Here is a 16,514-nt window from a genome sequence, read left to right as displayed (position 1 = left end):
ATAAAAAAATCTAAAAGAAAACAAACTTAAACCTTCAGTTAAGACATGAACAAAAACATTAATGAGCTTCAGATTGATTCAAGGTTTAAATGTGGATAAAACAATAAAAGTCATGTAAGAACACACAGGAGTTTATATATAAAATCTTGGGCCCAGAGAAATGATCAGCTTCTTAACCCAAACTGGAAACTCAGGAGTTTTAAATGAAAAAAAAGTACACATATTAGACTATATAAAATTGTAATGCTGAGCTAGGAGGAACCAAGATGGCGGAGTAGAAGGAAATGCTCTCACTTCCTCTTGTGAGAACACCAAAATCACAACTAGCTGCTGAACAATCATCAACAGGAAGACACTGGAACTCACCAAGAAAGATACGCCACATCCAAAGACAAAGGAGAAGCCACAGTGAGACAGTAAGAGGGGTGCAATCACAGTAAAATCAAATCCCATAACTGCTGGGTGGGTGACTCACAGACTGAAGAACACATACCACAGAAGTCCACCCACTGGATTGAAGGTTCTGAGCCCCACGTCAGGCTTCCCAACCTGGGGTTCCGGCAACGGGAGGAGGAATTCCTAGAGAATCAGACTTTGAAGCCTACTGGGATTTGATTGCAGGACTTCAACAGGACAGGAGGAAACAGAGACTTCACTCTGGGAGGGCACACACAAAGTAGTGTGCACATCGGGACCCAGGGGAAGGAGCAGTGACCCCAGGGGAGACAGAACCAGACCTACCTGCTAGTGTTGGAGGGTCTCCTGCAGAGGTTGGGGGTGGCTGTGGCTCACTGTGGGGACAAGGACACTGGTAGCAGAAGTTCGGGAAATACTCCTTGGCAGGAGCCCTCCCAGAGTCCGTCATTAGCCCCACCAAAGAGCCCACGTAGCCTCCAGTGTTGGGTTGCCTCAGGCCAAACAACCAACAGGGAGGGAACCCAGCCCCACCAATCAGCAGTCAAGCAGATTAAAGTTTTACTGAGCTCTGCCCACCAGAGCAAGAGTCAGCTCTACCCACCACCAGTCCCACCCATCAGGAAACTTACACAAGCCTCTTAGATAGCCTCATCCACCAGAGGGCAGACAGCAGAAGCAAGAAAAAATACAATCCTGCAGCCTGTGGAACAAAAACCACATTCACAGAAAGATAGAAAAAATGAAAAGGCAGAAGGCTATGTACCAGATGAAGGAACAAGATAAAACACCAGAAAAACAACTAAATGAAGTGGAGAGAGGCAACCTTCCAGAAAAAGAATCCAGAATAATGATAGTGAAGATGATCCAGGACCTCAGAAAAATAATGGATGCAAAGACTGAGAAGATGCAAGATCTTTTCTACAAAGATATAGAAGAATTAAAGAACAAACAAACAGAGATGAACAATATAATAACTGAAATGAAAAATACACTAGAAGGAATCAATAGCAGAATAACTGAGGCAGACAAACAAATAAGTGACCTGGAAGACAGAATGGTGGAATTCACTGCTGTGGAACAAAATAAAGAAAAAAAAATGAAAAGAAATGAAGACAGCCTAAGAGACATGTGGGACAACGTTAAACATAACAACATTCACATTATAGGGGTCGCAAAAGGAGAAGAGAGAGAGAAAGGACCCAAAAAATTATTTGAAGAGATTATAGCCTAAAAGTTCCCTAACATGGGAAAGGAAATAGCCACCCAAGTCCAGGAAGTACAGAGAGTCCCTTACAGGATAAACCCAAGGAGAAACACACAAAGACACATAGTAATCAAACTGACAAAAATTAAAGACAAAGAAAAATTATTAAAAGCAGAAAGGGGAAAATGACAACATACAAGGGAACTCCCATAAGGTTAACAGCTGATTTCTCGGCAGACACCCTACAAGCCAGAAAGCAGTGGCATGATATGCTTAAAGTGCTGAAAGGGAAGAACCTACAACCAAGATTACTCTACCTGGCAAGGATCTCAGGCAGATTCGATGCAGAAATCAAAAGCTTTACAGACAACCAAAAGCTAAGAGAACTCAGCACCACTAAACCAACTGTACAACAAATGCTAAAGTAACTTCTCTAAGTTATTCGGAATCACAAGAGAAGAAAACGACCTACAAAAACACCCCCAAAACAATTAATAAAATGGTCATAGGAACATACATATCAATAATTACCTTAAACGTGAATGGATTAAATGCTCCAACCAAAAGACACAGGCTCGCTGAATGGATACAAAAACAAGACCCATATATATGCTGTCTACAAGAGACCCACTTCAGACCTAAGACACATACAGACTGAAAGTGAGGGGATGGAAAAAAATATTCCATGCAAATGGAAATCAAAAGAAAGCTGGAGTAGCAATACTCATATCAGATAAAATAGACTTTAAAATAAAGAGTGTTACAAGAGACAAGGAAGGACAGTACATAATGATCAAGAGATCAATCCAAGAAGAAGATATAACAATTATAAATGTACATGCACCCAACATAGGAGCACCTCAATACATAAGGCAAATGCTAACAGCTAAAAATGAGGAAATCGACAGTAACACAATAATAGTGGGGGACGTAACACCTCACTTACACCAAAGGACAGATCATCCAAACAGAAAATCAATATGGAAACACAAGCTTAAAATGATACAATAGACCAGAATATTTAATTGATATTTATAGGACATTCCATCCAAAAACAGCAGATTACACTTTCTTCTCAAGTGTGCACAGAACATTCTCCAGGACAGATCACATCTCAGGTCACAAATAAAGCCTCAGCAAATTTAAGAAAATTGCAATCATGTCAAACATCTTTTCTGACCACAATGCTATGAGATTAGAAATCAATCACAGGGAAAAAAATGTAAAAAACACAAACACATAGAGGATAAACAATATGCTACTAAATAACAAAGAGATCACTGAAGAAATCAAAGAGGAAATCAAAAAATACCTAGAGACAAATGACAATGAAAACATGACGATCCAAAAACCTATGGGATGCAGCAAAAGCAGTTCTAAGAGGGAAGTTTATAGCTATACAAGTCTACCTCAAGAAACAAGAAAAACCTCAAATAAAATATCTAACCTTACACCTAAAGGAACTAGAGAAAGAAGAACAAACAAAATCCAAAGTTAGCAGAAGGAAAGAAATCATAAAGATCAGAGCAGAAATAAATGAAATAGAAACAAAGAAAACAATAGCAAAGATCAATAAAACTAAAAGCTGGTTCTTTGAGAAGACAAAATTGATAAACCATTAGCTAGATTCATCAAGAAAAAGAGGGAGAGGACTCAAATCCATAAAATTAGAAATGAAAAAGGAGAAGTTACAACAGACACCACAGAAATACAAAGCATCCTAAGAGACTACTACAAGCAACTCTATGCCATTAAAATGGCCAAACTGGAAGAAATGGACAAATTTGTAGAAAAGTGTAACCTTCCAAGACTGAACCAGGAAGAAACAGAAAATATGAACAGAGCAATCACAAGAAATGAAATTGAAACTGTGATTAAAAAGCTTCCACCAAACAAAAGTCCAGGACCAGATGGCTTCACAGGTGAATTCTATCAAACATTTAGAGAAGAGCTAACACCCATCATTCTCAAACTCTTCCAAAAAATTGCAGAAGAAAGAACACTCCCAAACTCATTCTACAAGGCCACCATCACTCTGATACCAATACCAGACAAAGATACTACAAAAAAAGAAAATTCCAGACCAATATCACTGAGGAATATAGATGCAAAAATCCTCAACAAAATACTAGCAAACAGAATCCAACACCACATTAAAAGGATCATACACCATGATCAAGTGGGATTTATCCCAGGGATGCAAACATTCTCAAATATACGCAAATCAATCAATGTGATACACCATATTAACAAATTGAAGAATAAAAACCATATGATCATCTCAATAGATGTAGAAAAACTTTTGACAAAATTCAACACTCATTTATGATAAAAACTCTCCAGAAAGTGTGCATAGAGGAACCTACCTCAACATAATGAAGGCAATATATGACAAACCCACAGCAAACATCATTCTCAAAGGTGAAAACTTGAAAGCATTTCCTCTAAGATCAGGAACAAGACAAGGATGTCCACTCTCACCACTATTATTCAACACAGTTTTTGAAGTCTTAGCCATGGCAATCAGAGAAGAAAAAGAAATAAAAGGAATACAAATTGGAAAAGAAGTAAAACTGTCACTGTTTGCAGATGACATGATACTATATGTAGAGAATCCTAAAAAATGCAACCAGAAAACTACTAGAGCTAATCAATGAATTTGGTAAAGTAGCAGGATGCAAAATTAATGCTCAGAAATCTCTTGCATTCCTCTACATTCTCTTGCACAGAAATCTCTTGCATTCCTATACACTTAAATGGGAGTTAAGGAAACACTCCATTTACCACTACAACAAAAAGAATAAACTACCTAGGAATAAAGCTACCTAGGGAGACAAAAGACCTGTATGCAGAAAAGTATAAGACACTGATGAAAGAAATTAAAGATGATACCAACAGATGGTGAGATATATCATGTTCTTGGATTGGAAGAATCAATATTGTGAAAATGCCTATTCTACCCAAAGCATCTACATATTCAATGAAATACCAATCAGATTACCAATGGCAATTTTTACAGAACTAGAACAAAAAAATCTTAAAATTTGTATGGAGCCACAAAAGTCCCGGAATACCCAAAGCAGTCTTGAGGGAAAAAAACGGAGCTGGAGGAATCAGACTCCCTGACTTCAGACTACTCTACAAAGCTACGGTAATCAAGACAATATGGTACTGGCACAAAAACAGAAACATAGATCAATGGAACAAGATAGAAAGCCCAGAGATAAACCCATGCACCTATGGTCAACTAATCTATGACAAAGGAGGCAAGGATACACAATGGAGAAAAGACCGTGTCTTCAATAAATGGTGCTGGGAAAACTGGACAGTTACATGTAAAAGAATGAATTTAGAACACTCCTTAACATCATACACAAAAATAAACTCAAAATGCATTAGAAACCTAAATGTAAGACCAGACACTATAAAATTCTTAGAGGAAAACAAAGGAAGAACACTCCTTGACATAAATCACAGCAAGATCTTTTTTGATCCACCACTTAGAGTAATGGATATAAAAACAAAAATAAACAAATGGGACTTAATGAAACTTCAAAGCTTTGGCACAGCAATGGAAACCATAAACAGGACTGAAAGACAACCCTCAGAATGGGAGAAAAATTTTGCAAATGAATAAATGGACAAAGGATTAATCTCCAAAATATATAAACAGTTCATGCAGTTCCATATTAAGGAAACAAACAACCCAATCCAAAAATGGGCAGAAGACCTAAATAGATATTTCTCCAAAGAAGACATACAGATGGCCAAGAAGCACATGAAAAGCTGCTCAACATCACTAATTATTAGAGAAATGCAAATCAAAACTACAATGAGGTATCACCTCACACTAGTTAGAATGGGCATCATCAGAAAATCTACAAACAACAAATGCTGTAGAAGGTGTGGAGAAAAGGGAACCCTCTTGCACTGTTGTTGGGAATGTAAATTGATACAGCCACTATGGAGAACAATATGGAAGTTCCTTAAAAAACTAAAAATAGAATTACCATATGATCCAGCAATCCCACTACTGGGAATATACCAGAGAAAACCATAATTCTAAAAGACGCATGCACCCCAATATTCATTGCAGCACTATTTACAGTAGCAAGGTTATGGAAGCAACCTAAATGCCCATCGACAGATGAATGGATAAAGAAGTGGTGGTACATATATACAATGGAATATTACTCAGCCATAAAAAGGAACGAAATTGGGTCATTTGTTGAGACGTGGATGGATCTAGAGACTGTCATATAAAGTGAAGTAAGTCAGAAAGAGAGAAATCAATATCATATATTAACGCATATATGTGGAACCTAGAAAAATGGTATAGATGAACCGGTTTGCAGGGCAGAAATTTAGACACAGATGTAGAGAACAAATGTATGGCCACCAATGGGGGAAAGCAGTGGGGGGGGTGGGAGAGGTGGTGTGATGAATTGGGTGATTGGGATTGACATGTATACACTGATGTGTATAAAATTGATGACTAATAAGAACCTGCTGTATAAAAAAATAAATTAAATAAAATTTAAAAATTTTAAAAACAAAACAACAACTAATACTAAACTTTCTTTGGGTTATTTGTACAGAAATATATTAATATAAATGTTTCAGACATTATATGAAATTCCTAAAAGTCTTATATGCTCTGGTATAATGTTATAAGTCATAATTCTAGTTATTATTTTAAAGTGTATGTCTCAGAAATAACTAAATTTTCTTGTCAATTGTATTATTATGAACTTTCATCAAATATTTAACCATGGTCAGTTTTGTCTTGTCATTTACAGACAGTTCTGGGTGTACTCTGATGCTTTTGCAAAAATGTTCCTATAAAAGGATTTCATCTTCAAGGAATTCATGGAAAAGACTCTGACAAGCACAGGTTTCTGGTAACTGACTATACTGCTGAACTGAATGAATAAGCATTTTCAGAACTCTAATGGAAAACTGATGAATTCATAAAAGTGCTAACAAAAGATCAAGAAGAAAAAAATTAATTACATGGGATTGAGTGAACTGATGAGGATGATTATAATTTTTGTGACTTTCTGTTTGAATAAAAAAAAATGTAATGCCATGGAAAGACAGCGATAACATATATCTATAATTTAGATATGGGGGAAAAGCTGTTCTCATAGGTTGTTAGAGAAATTATGCATTAATTGATGAAGCTTTTCTGGAAGCATTGTTGATATCCTCTTCAATCTAGAAATCTCAATTTTAGGAAATATAAACACAAAAATAAAAACACCAATATATAAGGATTATATACGTGTGTGTGTATATATATAAATATATATATATATGTGTGTGTGTATTACAGCATTGTTCATAATGACAAAAAATGAAAAATAGGTGAATGTCTTTCAGTAGGTGCACTAGTGAATAAATCATGCTACAGCTTCAAAATAGAATCTTCTGCACACATTAAAAAAAATTAATCAGTTCTATACCAGCTTTCTTTGAAGAATTTCCATAAGTTATATTTGAATAAGAAAACTAAATGCAGAAAATATCTGGGGGTAGGAAAAAGGAAACTGCATTTTACAATTGCTCAACAAAGTTTGAGAATTTTTCATAATTTATGTGCATGAAAAACTACTCCACGTGGTGAAATAAGAATAGATCAAGTCTTGTACATAAATAGTTGTTCTGCATTTTTTAACCTAAACAAATGCATCCTTACTTTGATGCTATTAGTCTTTTAGAAATCCAGACCAAAATTCCTTTGATGGGCATTCAGCTTTTAACAGCTCCTTATCTCTCCTCTTAGAATAGCCATATGCCAAAGGGTCAGGTGGCACTTTTCCAGGGAAGCATGTTCAGACACAATACTGAGTGGAAATTCTTGTGTACTCCCCTATTTGGATCCTTCTTTAGTGTCAAGAGTTAGACTGTATACTCAGTCAGCCTTCCAGTGCTGTGATTCTTGATAATTCTTAGATCTCTTTCTGCAGGTCGTAAATAAATGCTCACCATCCCTACCCTGCCACACACAAAATAAACTCACACAGTATTCAGTATAGCATTGAGCCATAGGAAGTATTTTAAAAGCCTACCTATGTCATTCATTCCTTTAATAAATTTTTACTTAGCACTGGTTTTATACAAATATTATAGTAATTTCTCTGAGTATGTAATGATGAAAAAATAGACATGGTTCCTGGACTCCTGAATCTTAAAGTCTAGTGGAAAAGACAGATAATAAATATGTATGATTATTATATGTAAATAAATTTCATAATGCTTTGATTCTTAGACATACATTTTTTTTACACCTCTGAAATCTAGATGTATCTTATAATTGATGGAGTATCATAACTTAATTGGCAGCATCCTTAGTTTGTTTTTAGTGATCCATAAAATAATGGTGCATCTTACAATTGATGGCATCTGAGATTCAATGAAAGAAGACATGTATTCACAAACTGAGTTATATATTATGAATTCTTGAAAAACTGAGAAAAGTAAGAGATGATGGACCTACTGAGGAAGGACCAGGCAATGTTTTATTTTATATTTCTTTTGCTAGAATTGATCTTCACCAACTTCTGCTACACTCTTACTAATGTTTTTCATCCTCAGAACTTTTAATCCAGTCCAATAAAAAAAACTAGGAGCATATAAGACTTGTTGCTTGTTTTCAAACATTACCTTAAAGTTTATCAGCTATGATACATCCTGAACTATGGTAGTGGAGGTGACAATGTAAATAAATGGAACAATTTGTAAAGAACTTAGGTCATAGAGTCGAAAGAACAGACAGAATATGAGAGATGAGGGGTTCTGATATGGGTTGATTGATATGAAACCACTGTGACATATGAAAACAACTACTGATTAAGATTTATTAGAATAACAGAAACTAATTTTTTCAGAGTAATTTTAAATGGCACAATTGTCAAATTTATGTTATCTAAGAACAGAAACTAAGACTTTTAACTTGATAAACTCACATATTACATAGAATAATGTTGTGAACAAGGTAAGTATGTTTTAGACGTATCACATAAAACAAGCAAAAGTGGCCAACATGCCTGAACAATCCATAATTTGGATCAGCTATTTAATCCACATGACTAATTAGTACCATTGATGGTAACTAGAAAGAATTATTTATTTAATATGGCTTTTAAACCAGAAAATCTCAAATCCAGTGAGAAGAATTATGTTTCTTCAGCTTCAAACAATGCAAAAAAATTGTTTTAAATATCTAAAGGCAACAATGTATTTTATTGCTGAAGAAATAGAATTACTAAAGGTGTGTTTATAATAATAAAACCAGATAAACTTTTTTGAAAGAACTATCATCTATTGGGGATTATATTATCACTGTGTTGATACAGTATCTAATATTTTGGAACCAATAATAAATCTTTTCTAGTTATATAATGAATGCTTTTCAAGATTTTTAAATCTCATTTATTATCTCCATGCTATTACAACATAGCTAAGATTTTATTCCTAATTTTATCGATGCTGAAAGCATCTGTGATACATAAAAAGAAACGCACATGAGCTAGCATGTGTATGTTGCCATTGAAGATGTTGGATGACCACCTGGTGAGGATGCTGTAGAGAAGATTTAAGCACTGGGCTAGTGATTAACCTATATCATAGAAATTCCTTTTACAGCTCTGAGATTCTATGAATGTCAATAGCAGAAATGTAGCTCTCCATTGGACTTGAATTTTGCCTGTGCACCCTTGTTTAGAGTTAAGAACTTGGGAACCAAAATCACACCGCATGGGTTCAAATCCTGACTCCACCAGTTTATTACCTTATAACTTCAGGTATCTGTTTCAAAGTTTCATAAAACAGAGATTAATGCAAAGAGTTGTGAGTATCAAATAATATATGTAATGCATCTAGCAAAGAGCTGGATACATAGTAGATACAAAATAAATATCAATTTTTTTATTACTATTATTCACCAGGTGATACAGGAAATTAGAAATATTTAACTTACACACCATGGGGCAGCATAGCACCAAGTCACTGTCAGATATAGATGGACTTGAATCCTAGCTCTAGTTGAGCATCAGTTCTCTCACGTTTAACATAGAAGAAAAACATTTTTTCTCATGTGGTTTTGTTTTGTATAGTTTGAATGAAGTAAGGTATGATAAAGCAGATGACATGTTTTTATTTTACATAATAAAATCAAATATTGGTTATTTTGTTACACTTGGAACATTTTTCTCTTTTCATCAGAATGCTTGTCTCTGATGAGATATATATCCTTAGTTTTAAGTTCTCATGGAACTATCATCTTTGCATTGTTAGTCCTCAAAATAAAAGCTATGAAAATGTGCTGGTTAAGCTTACAACATACTAGCTCTGAGCAATATTGTGCCTTTGATTGCAAGCAGAAACAAATATGAAATCACAAATTGCATGGTCAATTTCTACCCTGAGCTTCCTTCTAGTGTTTGCTATATGGGTAAACACTCAATTGGAGAACCTTGACCACATAAATGATATATACTAAATTATGAGAATCATAGTCTTACCTGTCTATTCAACAGACTGTTTCTTTAAATATAGAGAAAAGCAGGGTTGACGGTGCTACAGTATTCATAACTAAAGAACTGATTCACTGTACCATAGTCTGACTTCAGGCAGAATGATAACCAAGGTTATCATTTCTCAGAGCAAGACATGGCCCAATTAAAAAAAAATCTAAATTATTAAGAAACACTGAAATAGCATATGTCATTGTCCAAAACATGCAACAAATTACCATCTCCAAAACATGCACCAAATTTTAAAAGCTCATGTTTTAACTGATAAATCAGTGAGCCTGAAGTATAATTTCCTTAGTTTAAGTGTATATATATTCCTTGTGATGTGCTGTATTTATTTCCTATGTACTATAATCCCTGAATGCAGTTAGTGTATCAATTTTGAGTTTTCCTCAAGCTGCAAGTAACACTAATTACTGAGCAGGCAGTTTGACATCTGCATTGAATATATCTGTATTCATAAAACATAATTATCTTTGGAAGTTGAACAATATGTTCTTATTAATGAATGCCAACATATGAGCTTTATATTATTTTAGATGTATTTTAGATGTAGTTGCATTTTAGTCTATACCCAAGCAAATGTATTCAGAGTTTCTTCTCTAATTTTCTAGAGTAAACCCTGTCTATTGTATACAACATGATGTCAATGTATTTCCTTGGTCAAATAATTAAAGGAACCTTGAAATTTTTAGGCATAAAACCAAAAACGAATATCATAGCAAACACAGAAAATACAAGTAAGTCAAGTTTTAAACAAACAGATGTATGTATTTTCCTTTTTGGATAAGGATAAACATTTATAGTCTTTCTGTAAAGTACATTTGAATTGCTGTTTTTCCTCCCTGCTGACAAAATAGATTAGTATAGATGATTTCTGTCCATAAAAGGTTTTATACTTTTGACTCATCCATTTAACTCCTACCAAGTTACCCTTTTTACCAACATTCTCCTTGTCAAATTTAGAGAGAAATTTGCATTTGTCATTTTGGTTCTTTCTCAATTTACTGTTCCCCTATCATTTGCCCTATTCCTAACTCTTTCCTTAAGAAACAGAATACAGTAGTAAAGAGGTTTTTCCTTCCTGTGCCTACCAGCAATTTCTACCTGCAGATAATGTGAAATGTGTTTTAAAATAATGCTGATAGGTTCAAATAAGAGAAAGAAGGCAAGTTAGACTCAATTTAATCCAACATCTTTTCTGTTGGTTGCATTTTTAGAGCCAGTATTCCTAGCACATATCTGCTTTTAACAATAGGTGCAAATAAGGCTTATCAGGATACTGCAGTGAAATTTAAACAAAAGATATTTAACACTGTGACATGTGTTGTATTTAAATTACTCATTTGAAGCATTTCTTTTGGTTTAAAATCACGGGGCTAATCAGAAGCCCAGTAACCCTTTGAGGCTTTTCCCTACCACCTGCACGCTGTTTCCTTATGGCCACAAAATAGATCAAAGAGTCAGTTGGGTCAGGATGAAGTACGACATCAAAGTCATGGAGGGCCTTAGTTTAGTGCGGGAAGGCCCTGCTTCCCCATACTCTGTGTCTAGCTTATTGGATATTTATTAAAGCCACAACTGAGGCAGAGCCTCTCTAGGGAAGAGACATGACCATTCTTCGTCTTAGTGTCCCCCTGTGCCTATTACAGTGTGTCACATAGAAGATGCTGAATAAATGATTGTAAAGAATGAATGAATGATGAACAAGTAAATAAATTTCTAATCAGCCATGAGGGTGTTCTATATGCCCAAATGAGAATTGGATGAGATTTTTTTTTTTTTTTAGCATTTACTGAGAGAATAGCCAGGGGGATGGTTAGAATACCACCAGATCAGAGTTTCTCTCTTGGTGAATCAATCCTTTGCCTCTTCTGAGCTTGCAGGGTGCATAAATACATCTTAATACAAATTGCAAAGACCAAAAAGGAAATTTTCATATTAATGCTCATAAGTCATAGTCTAACAGGTGTTGGGGCATTTAGATATGGTGGTGCTCTAAAATCTACTTGTCAGATATCACCAACCCATTCAAGGCACAAATTCAAAGAAAAGTACTTACATCAATGTTTCTTAGTGAAGCCGAATCAAATGGCAATGCAATGTGCTGGATTGGGTGATCTAGCGCCATATTGTCCAGAGGCTAAAATTAAACAACCTAACTAATTAAGATCTCTTTTCTCCCTTCTGCCCACCCAAAGGTTAATCAATTTGGCAGATATTCAGTGGCTCTGACTCTTTTGCTCATATTATATAGACAAGGCCATAGACTAAACTGGCCCAGGCAGATTTGAAATGTTCACTCAGCACGTACTTTCTACATGCTCTGCTTTAAGCCACAATTTAATGAAAAGAGAATATATTTCAAGTTGTTCTCTGTTTTAACAGTTATCTGGTAAAAACCCAGGTTAATGCACACACATGTATAATAGGTATCCAATTTTTCTCTATTAGACTTTGGAAAATGTTATTAACGTGCTTTATGGCACATATTAAATTTTAATTTTTTTCCTTTTTTTCTTCAAATGAATCATAATCTACAGTACATTCACAACTTTTGTGTTTTGACAGATTAATTACATTTGCCATATCTGGTAGCCTGGTGGCAGGAGTAAAAAGCCTCAAATTAAGCAGTCCTGGAATAATTCTACTCTTTAAAGGATGTGTTTTAACAAAACATGATCATGATTAAAAATGCTAAGATGCTGAAAATAGTGTAGGCTACAGAATGATAAGAGTCAGAATTTATCTCAGAGGAAGAGTTACATAATGAGAGGTTATAGCAGATATTTGATTAGTGGGCTATGAAAACAACAAATCCTGAATGGAAATTTACACATACCTACGGTTTGTAGTACTTTCTCAAATGGATGCACATTATACTGTTCAGAAAAGAAAAAAATAAAGCATTCTCTGATTGCAAATAAGCATACAAAGTTTTCCCTCTAATTTTCAGACGGAAATTATATTCTCATTCTCCTGGCTGCTATAGACATGGTTTCTAGGGACCCAAGAACACATTTTACTAAATTCATTACTCATACAGAAGGGATAGAGTTATGATTCTTTTCAATGCCATTGTCACTGAATTGCTAATTTGTCTGAATAATAAAAATTTAGATGCAATGTTGGGATAGATGACTTTTCAGGTCCCTTCCAACCCCAATTCTAGATGTATCCATGATTCTAATATCTAAGACTGGAGAAATGTAACGCAAAAAGATGAATCTCACATCTCTTCCTAGAACTCAACTTGGTCCTTGGAGATTAAAAAAAAATTCTAACACATAGAAGGAATAGCTTAAGGGGACCAAATGATACACATATTTAAATGTTTTACTTTGGTTTCAAGTAGCTTCTCTAGAAAATGTTGCTTGGGAGTATTAAGGACACACATACTTCTAAAGAGAGCAGAGTTCATTGCCATAAAGAGATTTTTGAAGGTGAAAATCAGAGGATTGAATAACAGAAGATATTGATTAAGCAATTAAAAGAAAAAGATGGGATCTCAGCATATCTTAGTAAATACTCAAGTGCTTAGAAAATCCTTTTGGGGGACTGATGAAAATAAGTGCCCCAAAAGAATAATCTTTGGAAATGTGAACAATGCATCTTAATAGAAAAGACTTCAAACCCTCACAACTTTTACCTTCCAAGAATTTGGCTAAAAGTACCTCAAAATGCAGGAAAATGGAATTTTAATATTCTGTTTGAAAAGGAGAAAGATAAATTATGAAAACGGAATTAATTTTTGCTGTGATCTGATAAAAATTTCAAGGGTCATCAGTGTTTTCACATTTTAGCACGTAGTGATACATACTCAATTATGTGTGCCAAATTCTGTCCAGAAATAAGTAGACCCTATTCCCTGAAAGTACTACCTGAAAGGGAAACCTACTATGTGACAATATTTATGTAACATTTTCCTAAGAACCATAGTACCTGTAAACAATAGTTGAGCTATATTTATGTGACTGTATCTCGGAACTGAAGAAATAAAAGAATGGCAGTTACTATCTTTACTATATTTAACAATCTCAAGACAGTCTCTTCAGCAAGTGGTGCTGGAAAAGTTGGACAGCTGCATGTAAATCAGTGAAGTTAGAACACACCCTCATGCCATGCACAAAAATAAACTCAAAATGGCTTAAAGACTTAAACATAAGACATGACATCATAAAACTCCTAGAAGAGAGCATAGGCAACTCTGCTCTGACATAAGTCATACCAATGTTTTCTTAGGTCAGTCTCCCAAGGCAATAGAAATAAAAATAAACAAATGAGACTTAATCAAACTTACAAACTTTTGCACAGCAAAGGAAACCATTTAAAAAAAGACAAGACAACCTATGGAATGGGAGAAAATATTTATCTCCAAAATATACAAACAGCTCATACAACTCAACAACAAAAAAACAAACAACCCAATCAAAAAATGGGCAGAAGACCATAATAGACATTTCTCCAAAGAAGACATACAGATGGCCAATAAGAACATGAAAAGATGCTCAACCCCACTAATTATTAGAGAAATGTAAACCAAAACTACAATGAGTTATCACCTCACACCAATCAGAATGACCATCATTAAAAAGTCTACAAATAATAAATGCTGGATAGGGTGTAGCCAAGACATGGAAACAACCTAAATGTCCATTGACAGAGGAATGGATAAAGAAGATGTGGTACATATATAAAATGGAATACTACTCAGACATAAAAAAGAATGAAATAATGCCATTTGCAGCAACATGGATGCAACTAAAGATTATCATACTAAGTGAATTAAGTCAGAAAGAGAAAGACAAATACCATATGATATCACTTACATGTGGAATCTAAAATGTGGCACAAATGAACCTATCTGCAAAACAGAAAGAGACTTGTGGACATAGAGAACAGACTTGTGGTTGTCAAGGGGGAGAGAGGTGGGGGAGGGAAGGACTGGGAGTTTGGTATTAGCAGATGCAAACTATTATATATAGGATGGATAAACAACAAGGTCCTACTGTATAGCACAGAGAACTATATTCAATACACTGTGATAACCATAATGGAAAAGAATATAAAAAAAAAGAATGTCTATATGTGTATAACTGAGTCACTTGGCTGTATAGCAGAGATTGGCACAACCTTGTAAATCAATCATACTTCAATTTAAAAAAAGAGTTATCTTTATCATCTTCATTCTCCTCATATTAACTCAGGACTTGGACAAGAGGCCTCACAATTTCACTCCATAATATAGGCAGGCAGGACAAAGGATAAATGTAGAACACAACCAATGGCAGGGGGCAAGTGCTAGGGGACCACTCCCAGCAATAGAGGTGGAATTTGAAAGTGCATCCAGCTAAGTAGGGGACTATCCAAGAAGCACAGATATCTCAATCCCAGTTGAGGAAATATTTGACAAACAAAATGGAAAAGCAGGATCCCAATAGCTAGCCGGAAAACTAAATCAGAGACTTTATAGACAACAGTCCTCAGAATTCTAGACATGAAATATCATCCAAGAAATCTGTCTATAACTAACTGGGGTAGTAGGCAGGATAAGAGGTTGAAATCTACAATTAGTGAACAAAGGTCAGTGGGACTGGTCTAATGCTGAGAGATGCTGAGAGCTGAAACTCAGAGACAACAGACAGAATCTCTGGGTACTTCCAGTTCTGGGTCTGATTAGTATTAAAAGAAATGGGGTGAACAATAAAGGATTCAGTAAAGAAGTGGGTAGTTCCTGATTAGCAGAAGCTCATGCTATTTGAATCTTTTAACTGAATATTATATAATATTTAATGCACATAAAAGAATACACTTAACATATATTAGCAACCATAACACATACTAATAAAATAAACACCTGAGAGCCCACCACCCAACCTCACTGCTACAAGTTACAAAAGTCATTGACTCTACCTATGTATTAATACTTCTTCCCTATTTCAACCTCCTACCTTTCTCCAAAGGTAGTACATCCATTTGCAATTAAATGTTTATCATCACTTGCTTTTGAAAATAGTTTTATCTCATATTTATGTATTCTTAAACAATACATTATTTGTTTTGCTTGTTTTTTAGCTTCATAAAAATGGATTCATACTACTCAGACTGTAGTCACTGTAGTCTATAGTGACTTACATATTCACTATTTTTCTAAGATTTATCCAAATTTTGTGTGAGCTCTAAGTTACTGTTTTTCAATGCTGTATGATATTCTATCTTTTCAATATACCAATATTTATTTATCCATTTATTTATCCATTCTCCTAGCAATATTATGAACAATGATGTTATTAATATTTCCTATACAATTCTCATAGCAAACATGTGTAAGAGTTCCCCTAAAACCTACTTCTAAT

Source organism: Orcinus orca, chromosome X, assembly GCF_937001465.1.
Source record: "Orcinus orca chromosome X, mOrcOrc1.1, whole genome shotgun sequence".
Taxonomy (NCBI): Eukaryota; Metazoa; Chordata; class Mammalia; order Artiodactyla; family Delphinidae; genus Orcinus; species Orcinus orca.
This window is presented reverse-complemented; position numbering follows the sequence as displayed.